Genomic DNA, 13870 nt, shown 5'->3' with positions numbered 1-13870 from the left:
TGTAGGCAGCACAGTGAGATCTATCTGCTGCCTGCCAGTCTGGTAAAGAGTTCTATGGGTCAGGTAGGAATATATATCACTCTTAGAAGGACCCGTACTACCTATACATATTCCTAAGAGACTATAGAAATTTCTATCAGTCTTTTTTTTTTGCTAGAGTACTGATGTTAGGTTTTTAACTAGTGATGGCACTCCGGAGAGACATTAGTGGAGACATTGCCCCACTGGGCACGTGCAGCAGCTAAGCTCAGTGGGGGGGGGAGATATGGACTTTGCACCCGCTTGCGAGAGTAAAGATGACGTGGCATGGCGGCGGCGCCCTCTCCCCTCACGCAACACCTGGCGCGCTAGAGCGACGGCAGATGTACCCTTTCACCCGCTCTGCTCCGTAGAGGCACGCTCGCAATGTGGTCACAACCAATTGGATTTGAGGTTCCATTTCGCTGAGACGACAGACGCTGCCTTTTTTACTCAGTGGGCCATTTGTTTAGTCTGTTTGAACAGAAACAGACCTGCCAGAGTTTGGTTGTTTCACAACAAAACACACAGTCATCAACAGAAAGTTTAGTTTTCTACGTTAAGTTCTTTGCGAGATCTAAAATGAGAAAAATCAAGGGCCTAAACACTCAGCATTGTTGCATGCCAGAAGTGACAAAAGACAGATTTGTGAATTGGAGTTGTTAACATAAAAATTGTGTTTAGTCATGAAGAAAGCATTCAGTGAATTTTAGTAATTGCATGTGGATCAATATTAAGTTAGCTTATTCAGCAGAAGGAGGCAGTGGCACAAAGTAGCAGAATTTAAAACGCTAAAAGCATCCATTCAACGCAAGAACTAAGTTCAATGGAGGAGATTAAGTTAGTGAACATGACAATATAGTTGTGTTTTTCATGAGGGACAAGGTCTTATGGAAACCATGTTGACATTTGTTGTAGAAGTTTTGTGACACAATTTAGGATCATTATGGAGATTGAAATAAATGATGTTACAGGGAGGCTTGGCAATTGAGGCCAGCAATTGTTCCGCCCAAGTGTCTCTCATAATATTACTGCGGTAGATCACCACGTGCATTCTGTTCTAGAAGCTGAAAAGGTAATGCTAATCTGTGTAATGCATCTGTCGAATGCCGACAACAGTATGATGCTGATGTGGTGACAACGATGGCATGATCGACGATGGGATGACAATTCTAGAGTCATCACGATTGAGGCATAACGACTTTGGGATGATGAGTGCATGCCTGGCAACGACTGCATATTTACTACACAGCGTGAAGGCGGCAGCACCCGACGGCGTGATATTAGAACTAATTTGAAATGACAATGCCAATGATGACGACAGATTGAAGACTGTGAATGGTGAACAATGATGCGTCCACTTGGCAACTAAAGAACAACATATGAGGACAGCTAAGCATGTCTTATCTGAGTTGTGATTGCGAAAGCATTAATGCCCAATTGAACGCTGCTGAGCAGTCCTTCGAGTTTTACGCTGCAAGTGATGCACCCTAGAGCTACATTGGGCCCGAGCTAGCAAGCAGCAGCAGCCTGTGGTGCCAACACCGCATGCCACCGATGTGCTGCATGACCAGAGACCAGGAAACAGCAGTGGCCACCAAGGCCGGCAGGCACGTGCAGCAGTTAAGCCCAGTGGAGGGGGGAGATACGGACCAGGCGGCGGCTTGCGAGAGCAAGGATGACGTGGCGTCGCGGCGACGCCCTCTCCCCTCACGCAACACCTGGTGCACTATAGCGACAGCAGGTGTACCCTTTCACCCGCTCTGTTTTGTCGAGGTGCACTCGTGACGTGGTCGCAGCCAACGGGATTTGAGGTGCTGTTTCGCTGAGACGACAGACGCCGGCTTTTTTGCTCAATGGGCCATTTGACGCTTTCGCATAAATAATCGCTACAGAATACTGACAACGTGGTTATGTTGAGCTCGCGTTCACGCTTCATCTACACGGACCACCCTACCTGTGTACTTTTGGTACTGGGGCCAATTCTGTACCATGCAATACACTCAGCCATGGAGCACCCGCAACGATCACGCGATAGGCGAAAAACGCTGTGCTTTAAACATGCACCCATAGAGTGCCCCAATATTGCAACCAGCCGATCGGTGCATAGTGAAGCGTCCGCATGGCCGCGTTTGCCACGTGGCCGTGCTATGCGAGTGTGTGGCTGATATATCAATTGAGTAATCGAAAGACTGGTTCCGAATACATTTACTAATCAATTTGAGTCCGCGGCACTTTTATGTGCTGCTTTGAATAACTGCGTGTGGTACCACGGTTCCCGCAGTCACCCAATGCATGTGGCGCGTACTTTAGCAGCAGCGCTCGGCGTGTTTCGACTAAAGCAATTTCATTTCAATTCTGCTCGCCACTCATGGCGGCTGTAGCTGCTTATAGTTATACCGTACTTTGGTTATAAAGTACAGTAAGTCTAGTTAATAAATTTTATTGGGATGTGAGGTTTTATTTAGTTAAATCGAGAACTTCATCAAATTGAAACCACTTGATTAGATCACGCAACATGCCATAAAACTGATGCAAGAGCCAAAAATGTCGTTTTTGCCTACGTTCACACTTATTGTAGCAGTTGAGCATGTACTCTGCCTTAACAGAAGAAACGATTAAACATTCTTAAAAGCTATATGTCAGTGATACTAAAATCATCAGAACTCAATTAGACCTACTATACCCACATTTTTCTTTTTAATTATGGCAAATCAGGCAAGATATTAGTTGATTCTAGGTTTTCAGTGCTCATGAATGTGACAGTGAAAGTATTGAATGTCATGTAGTGTAATGCAACGAAAACAAGGACACAAGAAAAAACAAAACACAGACATAATTAGGCGCTTGTGTCTGTGCTTCATTTCTTCTTGTGTTCTTGTTTTTGCTGCGCTACACTACATGCTGTACGTTCCATGATGATCAACGAACAAGCCCACATTGCCGCCCCCGTGTAGAGAACAGGAAATTTCGTTATACACTTAAACTTTGATATATCAAAGTAGGTAAAATCGGCAATTCGCTTCGTTATATAGAAATTTCCTTGTATTGAAATTCGATCTGTTATGTAAATGAGTACAGTCGCCGATCGATTTTTGTTGCACGGGAAGGGGCCATGCAATTTTCCGAATTATTTGACAATAAAAAAAAAAGCAAGTTTGAATGAGAAAACATTTTATTTTGACGAATATAGGAGTCAGCGATGAATGATATACGGTTTCATGCCACGTTGATATCGTCACATCAGCGGTTCGTACGAATTAAGTGACGCCATATGCTTTCGCGTGCACTCCGCCCCCAAAGCGTCGCCCGGTCGCACTGCGACGACGCTATCATGAAAAGCGCCGGCAGCTGGGAGCGAATGCTTCGTCTGCTTTTCGTTCCAACGGGTCATCAAAACTCGAGATTGCGCAACCTTCATTACTAAACGTGCGGGAAAACAGCTTACATGATGCCACGCCGTCTTGGCATGCCCGCTCTTTCCACACGCAGCAGATTACCTCTAGAGCAGGGTGCGCGGATGCATATGCGCTCAGCCACGCTTACAGCCACTCGCAGTCATGGCCGACAAGCGCGCCAACTTACCCCCGCCCCCACTCCGCCCCCACGCGCGCGCTTGATCGCGTTACCGCGAGCTCGCTTTCCTTCCCCACTTTGCCATTGCTCGCGTGGGAAGGCCGCACTTACGAAGCCACCATCTTTCTTGTCCCACTCTCGCACTCTTTCACTCGCACCTTAAGCACAAGTGCGCGGGGCGCGATAGGATCTGATCGCACTTGGACTTAATTTATACGGAACATGATGCGGCTCCAAGCTGTTGTTCTTGTCGCGCTGCACGCAGTTTGAGAGGTGCGTTTGCAAGCAGCCGCTTGTAATTCAATCATTTGACTATCTGCGTCCGCGGAAGTTACCATTGATTAATTGTCTTGGCACTCCTCTGCGGCAGAAGCGAAATATCGTTATATTGAAATTGCACACAAACACACTTCTTTATATTGAGGCTCTAAATGCATGGTGTCCTATGGAGAAGAGGTTATGAAAAGTTAAATACTTCGCTATATCGAGAATTTCGTTATACTGAGGCTTAACTGTATAGAGATTTGAATTTATATACCTTGTTGTGCAGCTCCTTGGGTCATGGTTTCTATGACTATGACTCATATGACTCTGTATCTGTTGCGTAGAAAATCTCTCTCGCCCCGTTTCCCTACTGTTCTCCTTTTGGAGGAGGCCCCCTCTTGATGCTATCCTTGTTCCACTCTTGGCCCACATCATTTCATAATCGAGGCATGTAAGGACACAGTTCCTTATGCGATGCAGCTCTGACATCATGCGTACCATACAGAATTGTACGTGAGCCTGAGCCCATGCATAACCATTCTTCTGATCAAATGTTAATTTTTAGACTGACATCCTTTCCTCTTGCATGACAGTTATCTCTGCTGTATTGTTGCTGCTCTCTCATGTATGCATACCAATCAATTATCTTAGTCAATTTCTTCTTGAACATTGAGTCCAATCTTTGCCAACTTAAGTGTGTGTTGAATGTTAATTTTTTAAGACCTGTCTTCACAATCTGCCTCAACCTCACCCATTTTAGCATCCTCAATTCAGTCACTTCTCCATCCTGACTTCTAGGTGACTTTATTAAAATTGTTTAGGTTCCATACAGTATTGCTGGTCATGTATTGTCTTATAAGTTTATTAGACAGTGAAAATCTTCAACTTGACTGGAACCTGTGTAACGTAAATATCATAATGCATCTTTTCAGTTTTTCCAAACTATGTCAATTACGCTGATTCTGTGGGCTGTCCAAATTTTCCATGTTGGTGTTTTCAGTTATCACTGAACCAAGGTATCCGTCTTCTCTATGGTTTACCCTCAAGGCTTCCCTTTCATCTACTCTGAGAAATTGGCATGCGGCTACCAGATGTGGGCAGCTTGCCTCACAACACATGCACATGCTCAGCTACTTTTGCCAACCTTTGTGCTAGATGTCAATCAGCATGAGTGAAGCAGCGAGAATGGGTAATTATGAAATTAAGGCAGAGGTTCGAGCATTAAGGGAAGTCATACTTATGAGGTGAGTACATGTGAAGAAAAGTAGTCAGAAATGTTGGGAATTTGCAGTTTCCTGTCTATTGGTCTATTAAACTCTCCCTAGCTGTTTCAGTTATTTCATCATGTGTTGCAATTTTTAGTTGCAATATGTTCTTCTTAAGTGCTGCCACACTTACTACTAGAAGTTTGAGAACTTATATTTCTTATTCACTTGGTTCATTCATACCTACAAGCAGCAGTCTTTTCACTTTACATCATCTATTGAATGTAATGCCCAGATATGTTCTCAGTCTACTTCAGTGGGAGTCACTAACACAGTGAATGATCATGAAACATGTGTGTTCTTAGAAAGTGCCTTCATGTGATGCAGCTGTAAGTTAAGGTAGGGGATGCTTTGGAAAGCATGTTATGTGGCTTACATGAGAATTATTTTATGCCAGAAAGCACACAAATATTTGTGTTTATTTCTGGTGTTCTTCTTCCTTAATTACTTTCTTGATTCAGCGCATATATATGAAGCAAGAGATCTTGGCTTGTTCTTTCTTTACATTAGCAAATTACATTAATCATATAATAGCACACTTTACATAATTGAGCACATTAAAGGTACATGAACATGTACTTGTCTTTTTGAATATCCCAGCCTAATGTTTTAGTGTGTGCAGTTTGGACGTGATTCTTGAGAAGCACTACATCTGCTTCAAGTATATGAGGTATAATTGCTTTTGCTTAAAAATAATCCTAATCTTCCTTGATAGCTGTCCTTTTTTTACTAGACAATATAAGCATGGTGCTTAATTCCAAGATAAATATGCCTGCTGTAACTGTATGCATCAGTGTTTGACTATTCGTTACCTACTATTCCTATTAGAAAAATGTATTTGCCAACCTCCAATTATTTGCATTGAAGTAGTGAAGAGTTTGACGGCAGCCTGTCTGGTTTGGTGAAAAGAGGCACGGTAAGTAGTTTAAAATTAGATACTAACCATAAAAATGAAAAATAAGAACTGGTTCAACTGGAGCTTTGTTCACAATCTTTGCGAACAAGGCTTTCAAGTGGGAGCCGAAGCATCTATCTTGTATGCCCGATCTTCATTTAATTATTACTATTATTATTTGAATTCATCTAGCCCTAAAGAGGTGGCAATTTATTACGAATACTACTCTTTGCATTTTGTTTCCATTGCTGAGTTTTCTTTTTAAAAGTAACTTCATGCACCACACAAGTACAACTCAAACATCTTCATTCTTTCAAGGACGTCACACCTAGCGGAAGGTATTCTGCACTAACATAATTATTTTGAGATTTCCAGTAAATACGTAGTCCTCATAAAAAGTATCTAAATAATTTTGGCCTAAGCGGTTATACATTAACCATGTAGGCTTCATCAGCTTCTGACATCACTTGGTCTTGGCAAACTTGTGAGCTGACAAGTTTGAGCATGCAGTCACTTCCCTCCATATTTGTTTCGATGAAGGCTTGCCCTTTGGTGCTACTCTGGATCCACCCTCGTTTCCTGTGATTACCACTACGGGCTTCAAGGCACACACCCTCAGGAAGACTTTTCATGCACAAACCTGGTTCTTTCACACTTTTACTAAGACAGACATTGAAAGCAAGGATGGCATAGCAGGCATGTTGGTTACAGATGTACTTTATTAAATAGCTTTGTAAGTATTCATCTTGTGGACATTTCCATATCCTGTTCTGCTGAATTAGCTGGGGGAGCATGTCTCCTTCTCATGCATACCCCAGCCCAGCCAATCAGAACTTCAGCAGCGGATGAAATGGATATTTCCACTAGGTGGACACAGAATACATCCCCTGTGCTCTGTCCTATCTTATCTGTCCTATCTCCATGTATCTTACTCAGTAAACTACTGGTTCAGCATGTTGGTCACCTTAATCAATCTTCCAATAGCTCAGCACTTAAAAGGTATACAATACAAATAAGGCACTGTAAACCCAAGCAGTTAGGCTGGCGATTGCTGCTGTTATGCACCATACAGGCAGACGCAATGGCTTCACTGTAGCTTTCTAAGTTAACTTTACTGAACTTTGAATTTAGAGAAGGCAGAATATAAACACAGACTAGCATCTTTCTTATGTGCTTCACGCCTCTGCTTTTCTTGTGTTACTAAAATAAGTATGTTGAACCTAAATGAAGTAAAAGGAAAAGGAAATTGTCACACTAATTTCATTTCACTGTCTTTTTAAAGGTATAGCAAGATTTTTTAATTGCATTACGAGTGGTTACTTGTTTCGATCTTAATGTTCATTTTTCATACTCCAATTGGACTACAACTGTTCCCTCATCCACAGCTATCAAGGCCTTATGGCAACTTTGGAAGCTCTCTGAACTGAGTAAATGCTATGCATTGCATTATTTCTTAATACATTTTCATGGCTGCCTTTAACCTCTATAGTCCCTCATTAAAGCCAGCATCTCTCTTGTGACCACATTTAAAGAGCTTGTGGTAATGTATGCCTAACAAGAAAGATGGGTGCTTTGTAGTGCTAGTATGCTGTAAGTAAATTGTTTTATGCAAAAATTGCTGACATAATTGTCTGACAAATACTGCATCATGTTTGCTATTTTGCCTTCTGTTTCAAATTCACTGCATCTATACATTTTACCAGTGCATGAGTAGGGTTCAAGGCTGTTCTTTAAAATGCTCATGAGCACTTATCATGATCAGTTCCCCATATAAGTGGTTTTGCTGATGAGAATACAGGAATAGGAGCAAAATTGACATGGAACCAACATATAGATAACGTCTGCATGACTGCCTATCAAAAGTTATATTTTCTGAGAAAAAAACTGGAAGATGCATCACGTAATGTAAAACTTATTGCATACACCGCCTTCATTAGGATGATACTAGAATATTCAGCCGTTGTTTGGAGTCCCCATCAAGTGATGCTTAAGAGGAAGTTGGAAAGGATACAGAGTCTGGCGGCACATTTTATTTGTTCGACATATCGAAGGAAGGAATCGGTCACGCTTATGTTACAGCGTTGCAACTTCTATCTTCTTGAGGTACGTAGGAAAAAATATAGGCTGAAGGTGCTTTATCAAATAATGCAGGATCAACTTTAGATTGATAAGCTCAAATATCTACATGCTCCAGGCAAAAGATACCCGCGAACTAACCACGCCTACATCATAAAGCCGGACCATACCAACAGTGATACATATCGATACTCATTTTTCCTGGATGCGATAGAAATGTGGAACCAATTGCCAAACGCTATTGTTAGCCTAAAAGATGTCGCCGACTTTGAAAATGCTGCTGAGGCATATTTATGAAAGTTTTCGATTTAGTTTTAAAGTGCCAAGTGATATGTGCGACTTGATATTCATTGTACGTATTTTGATGAATGTCAGAAGTGTGCTGAACAGCATTCAAGTGAACATCTTATTCACTGTGAATTGACAAGTGTTAAGCAACTTTACGTACATTGACATTGTCTATATTTGATTTATGTAATTGTATTGTCCTCTCTGTTATGACCCTCTATGAGGGTTGACAGTATTAATAAATAAATAAATAGACAACGAGGAATGTGGGTAAGTACACTTTATTTTCAGCCCACGTTTTTTTAATGAATGGCTGTTATACTGCTAAAATCTGCACATTTAATAAAAGTACACTGCTCTGCTTCATCACTCCATGCTAAGTGCAAGTATCCTGTACCAGGAAGTCAAACCAAGACGTGGGATGTTCAGTCTGTGAAAATAAAAACAAGTTTGAAACATTAACGTGCAAAAACTAAAGCACACTCAAGAAAATAAACACAGCACAGGAACATATCCAATGAATCAGAATTACCTTTGAGAGCAAACATATAGTCTCTATGGCACAGTCATCATCAGCCTGGTTATGCCCACAGCAGGGCAAAGGCCTCTCCCATACTTCTCCAACAACCCCGGTCATGTACTAATTGTGGCCATGCCGTCCTTGCAAACTTCTTAATCTCATCCACCCACCTAACTTTCTGCCACCCCCTGCTATGCTTCCCTTCCCTTGGGATCCAGTCCGTAACCCTTAATGACCATCGGTTATCTTCCCTCCTCATTACATGTCCTGCCCATGCCCATTTCTTTTTCTTGATTTCAACTAAGATGTCATTAACTCGCGTTTGTTCCCTCACCCAATCTGCTCTTTTCTTATCCCTTAACGTTACACCTATCATTCTTCTTTCCATAGCTCGTTGCGTCGTCCTCAATTTGAGTAGAACTCTTTTCGTAAGCCTCCAGGTTTCTGCACCGTAGGTGAGTACTGGTAAGACACAGCTATTATATACTTTTCTCTTCAGGGATAATGGCAACCTGCTGTTCATGATCTGAGAATGCCTGCCAAACGCACCCCAGCTCATTCTTATTTGTCTGATTATTTCCGTCTCATGATCCGGATCCGCCGTCACTACCTGCCCTAAGTAGATGTATTCCCTTACCACTTCCAGTGCCTCGCTACCTATTGTAAATTGCTGTTCTCTTCCGAGACTGTTAAACATTATTTTTGTTTTCTGCAGATTAATTTTTAGGCCCACTCTTCTGCTTTGCCTCTCCAGGTCAGTGAGCATGCATTGCAATTGGTCCCCTGAGTTACTAAGCAAGGCAATATCATCAACGAATCGCAAGTTACTAAGGTATTCTCCATTAACTTTTATCCCCAATTCTTCCCAATCCAGGTCTCCGAATACCTCCTGTAAACACGCTGTGAATAGCATTGGAGAGATCGTATCTCCCTGCCTGACGCCTTTCTTTATTGGGATTTTGTTGCTTGCTTTATGGAGGACTATGGTGGCTGTGGAGCCGCTAAAGATATCTTTCAGTATTTTTACATACGGCTCGTCTACACCCTGATTCCGTGATGGCACAGTGAAGAAACCTTATTCCTCCGGCCTTTTTTGAGCGCGAGAAAATATGAAAGTGCATGCGTTCTCCCCATATTGTGTATCTGTCACCTTTTCACACACAACAAAGATGTTGTCTCAATGTGCCCAACTGTCTTTGCATATCCATTTCTCTGCTCTCATACCATGATACCTACAGTTAAAGGCTGTAGCAATGCTTAGCTTGAATGAACCAACACAAGCTACATGCACTGTGCTGTTGAACATGGCATTGTAAGTTAAGATTCATGCACAGCACATTCATGTGCTATAAACATTTGATTGTGATTGTAGGCGAGATAAATAAAAAGAAGGTATGTAAATAAGAATGTTCCCTAATAAGCTGTGCAGAAGTGCTCTCCCGTTTGGACAGAAGCCGAGCACAGCTGCAGTGAACAAGAAGCCAACTTATACAGCATTTAAAATCTAGGTTCTAAATGTGTTACAGATTTTTCTGAATTCATAGTCGAAAATCTAGGTGTTAAAGGTGACAAACATTTAAACAGGTCTCTATTCGAACTGGTAATGCTATGTGTCACCTAGTTTGATAAAATATACCATATCACTGGTCTCCCAAGCTAAGGCTGCTGTCCAGTTGCAAGTGCAAATCACTCAATTATGTCTAGGGCACGTTTGAGCAAAAAGCAGCCAAGATTACTGTGCCATTGAGGTCTATTTTCTGACATCTGATTTCTTTTCAGAAAGCCACCTCTCTAAAAAAAAAACTTCACAACAACATAACCCAAACCTTTCTTGAGAAAAGCCATCACACTGGTCCTTGAACACTAATTACGCAGTGGCTCCTTGTGATGCAATATTATGTACGTCAGCATCTTACAAAGTACAGGAAAATTTAATAATGGCAGCATGACAGGTACACAAAAAAGTAAAGGGATAAAACATCACACTGGCTGCCATGAGTGTTCATATCTCTATTTCAATGTGGATGTTTTTAGCAGTGAATACATGTTCTCATTAAACTGAGTCATAATATTACAAAAGCGAAGGGCAAGAGTCTTTACATTCTAAACTGACAAATGTGCTTTATTACGATTCACCGCAATACAGGAGGTATTTTGCAGTGAACGGTCACGTAAGGTTTTGGCTAACTACGGCGGGCACGTCCTGCAGCGTGGCCTCTTGTGTATTGCGGTAAAGCGTATTAATGTGACAAGAGCTAACCTGGCATGTATGGCTTTAGCCAACAAAAGTTCTCAAGACATCATGCATCCTGCCACGAAAATCTGCTTTGTTGAGAGTAGAACATTAGGTTCGTCACTGACAGAAACCATACATTCCAGATTCACGTAAATCTTTCCCAATATTGGCATGCTTCACCGCAACACACAAATATGTTGCGGTGATAACGGTGGTCGAACAGGCTGGTGCAAATGTTTCGACAGGGGAGCGTGCCTTCATCAGGGCAACTGCTTTCCTTGGCAGTTTTCATATACGTGAGACCCCCCCCCCCCCCACTTCCAACAGGGGAGATTTAGCTGGACCTTTGCCAAGAAATGTACCGACAAGCGTTTGGTAGTGGCTGGTAGAGATGCAGGTGTCTAAAAAGCGTTGCGAAATTCGGTTCCGTAAGGTTAGCTTCAACGCAATACAAATATGTTAAGCAGTTAGACATACATGTTTTGCGGTGAATCATAGCAAGGGTACCTGGCCTTTGATGCAAAGCAGCTTCCCAAGAGGCACGCTAATCCAGTGGCTAGTTATGCAGTTCCCCGCATGCAAGTGAGTTCCCTGCGTTCGGCGGTTTCTCAGTGACATACAAGATGACATTGATTGACTGTGTTGTAAATGGGCGACGGCACTATATGCTGATGCAAAAGCGTCGTTTCGCTTTCGAAAACACCTTGACTCGCATATGACCAAAGCAGTTGAACAGGAAACTACGAAATTACGTAGCTATTATGGAAGAAATCAACAGTTCAGAAAAAAAATGGCCGTGTAAACATTAACTGGCTTACGAGGTCGACAAACCAACGGTTCAAAGAATCGCAGCCACGTCCGAAAAAAAATAGCGCTGAAGGCCGGCCTGTACACTTAAGCGCCTCGGCGCGCGTAATGTAATAGGAGACGGCAGCTCCACAAGTACATCATTAAGGAACACATATATGTCGGTGAAAGCGGTCACTCTTCAGTTCTGACATGCTTCACCGCGTAACACTAGTCTACTGCGGCGAAGCTGACTTCAGGACGCCGATTTCTTCAACTCTTCTAGCGAGGCAGGTCCGTTTATCACGCTTGGCAACGTTTGACATTTTCTGCATTAATTTCGTTTGTTCTTTCTAATTTTATTATCACAGTGACCCTGTATCACGCAGTAGCAGAGCTAGTGCCGCGTCTTAGGTGCGTTAGGAAAGGTAAGCGTGTATGCAGCAGGCACGGCGGCATTGGCTCTTGTTTGGAAACTTCAAGAGACGCTCTTCCGCACAGCGATGCCATTTGTATTATTAAAAGAATGCAGGTGATGATTAAATGAGCCGCAGCAAAGCTGTAAAAAAGCAGTAGTAATGCTGTTCTAAGATCCTCTCGCTCGAGCGCGATGGTCTTAGAAAAAAAGCGCGATGCAACGCGATCTGACGGAATAGCTCGTCATGCCAGTGTTTTCTTACGTCCTCGTTCTTACGCGTACCCTCCCCTGAATCAGACTACTGAATGGTTCTGTGCACGCACTGACGATCCTGACGGAGGCAATCACTGACATGAGCAGCTCCATATAAGATGCCACGGCCCATTCCACATGCCGGCTGCAATTTGACGCGGCCATGAGGCAAAATATGCGCACAAGGTACCTAATGGTAACGCATCAAACAGCTCACAGCCCCAACCCTTTATTACACGCATATAGCGTGGAAAGATGAATTACTCACGCTCTAAGTGGGCACGGAATACGAACCGCTTCGCAGCGCAGCCGGCTCCGTAAGACAGACGCCATCAAAATGAGCGGATGTGACATCATGGGTTATAGCGGACGTGACGTCATGGGTGAACGTAGACATTTCGGGCACCTTTCGTCTGCTGTGCCCCGGGCACAGCAGACACGGCCCAGTAGATAACAAAAATAAAGCCGGGCCGGCGGGGACGGCACGGCGGCGCGGGCGCGTAGACAGCCGAAGGTGAGGAAGTTGCGAGGGTGTTACGAGAGAGGGCGTGGTGAGAGGAGTTGAGAGGGGGGAAGGGCTTGGCCACCTAGATCACGCGCGACGATCTACGAGGCCATGCAAGGGAAACGGATTTTTGCGTTCGCCCATTACAGAGATGGCGCCAATTTCCTGTGCCACCGAAACCGGGGAGTGTCCCCCCCCCCCCCTGCCCCCATCACGTAGTAAGACATTTAGGAGGTGAAACTGCCGTCAGCGCGAGCGAGCGCGGGCGACCAGATAAAGTCACAATTGTTGTATGCGCCGACGGGACCGTATACAGTGGCGGCGCCATGCGGTGCGTCGTAGAAGCCGCAGCGACAAAAAAAAAAATGTAGCGCCCGGGCAGGCGGGTCCGGCGTGTTGGTCCGGCACGCTCTCAAAGGCGGTAATTTCTTTGCAGGCCGCCAGCACGATAACAGCTCCGCGGGCTTGTGACCTTTTCTAGTCGCCGCAAACAGCGGAGTTTCCACTCCTAAATGTTTCTTGCTCCGCGACCCCCATGGATACTGGGCTTGGTCACCAAGAATAGAAGCGGCGCGTTCTCCCTCGCAGCAACGCTTCCTGCTTGCCGTCCACGCGAAGTAAATGAAAACTCTTTTTAACATTAGTTTTCAGCAACGAGAGCCACAAGCAATGTACAGAACGAAGCTCAGATAGAAACTCTGCGCAATCCGCACACCCGTTTCAGTCGCACAAGGTCGCCAGACGAACCATTTCCGGCCAACTATCTCCGCT

The 13870-nt window shown here is 43.7% G+C and overlaps 1 long non-coding RNA gene across 1 annotated transcript; it reads right to left on the bottom strand.

Moving 5' to 3' along the window:
- Positions 1 to 8645: 8645 nt before the first annotated feature.
- Positions 8646 to 13031, bottom strand: LOC142564205 (uncharacterized). Its single transcript, XR_012824523.1, has 2 exons — positions 12863 to 13031; positions 8646 to 8812 (listed from the first exon to the last, which is right to left on the bottom strand). It is a non-coding gene; the product is annotated as an uncharacterized LOC142564205 (long non-coding RNA).
- Positions 13032 to 13870: the final 839 nt, after the last annotated feature.

The sequence above is a fragment of the Dermacentor variabilis genome, chromosome 11, assembly GCF_050947875.1.
Source record: "Dermacentor variabilis isolate Ectoservices chromosome 11, ASM5094787v1, whole genome shotgun sequence".
Classification (NCBI taxonomy): Eukaryota; Metazoa; Arthropoda; class Arachnida; order Ixodida; family Ixodidae; genus Dermacentor; species Dermacentor variabilis.
This window is presented reverse-complemented; position numbering and strand designations above follow the sequence as displayed.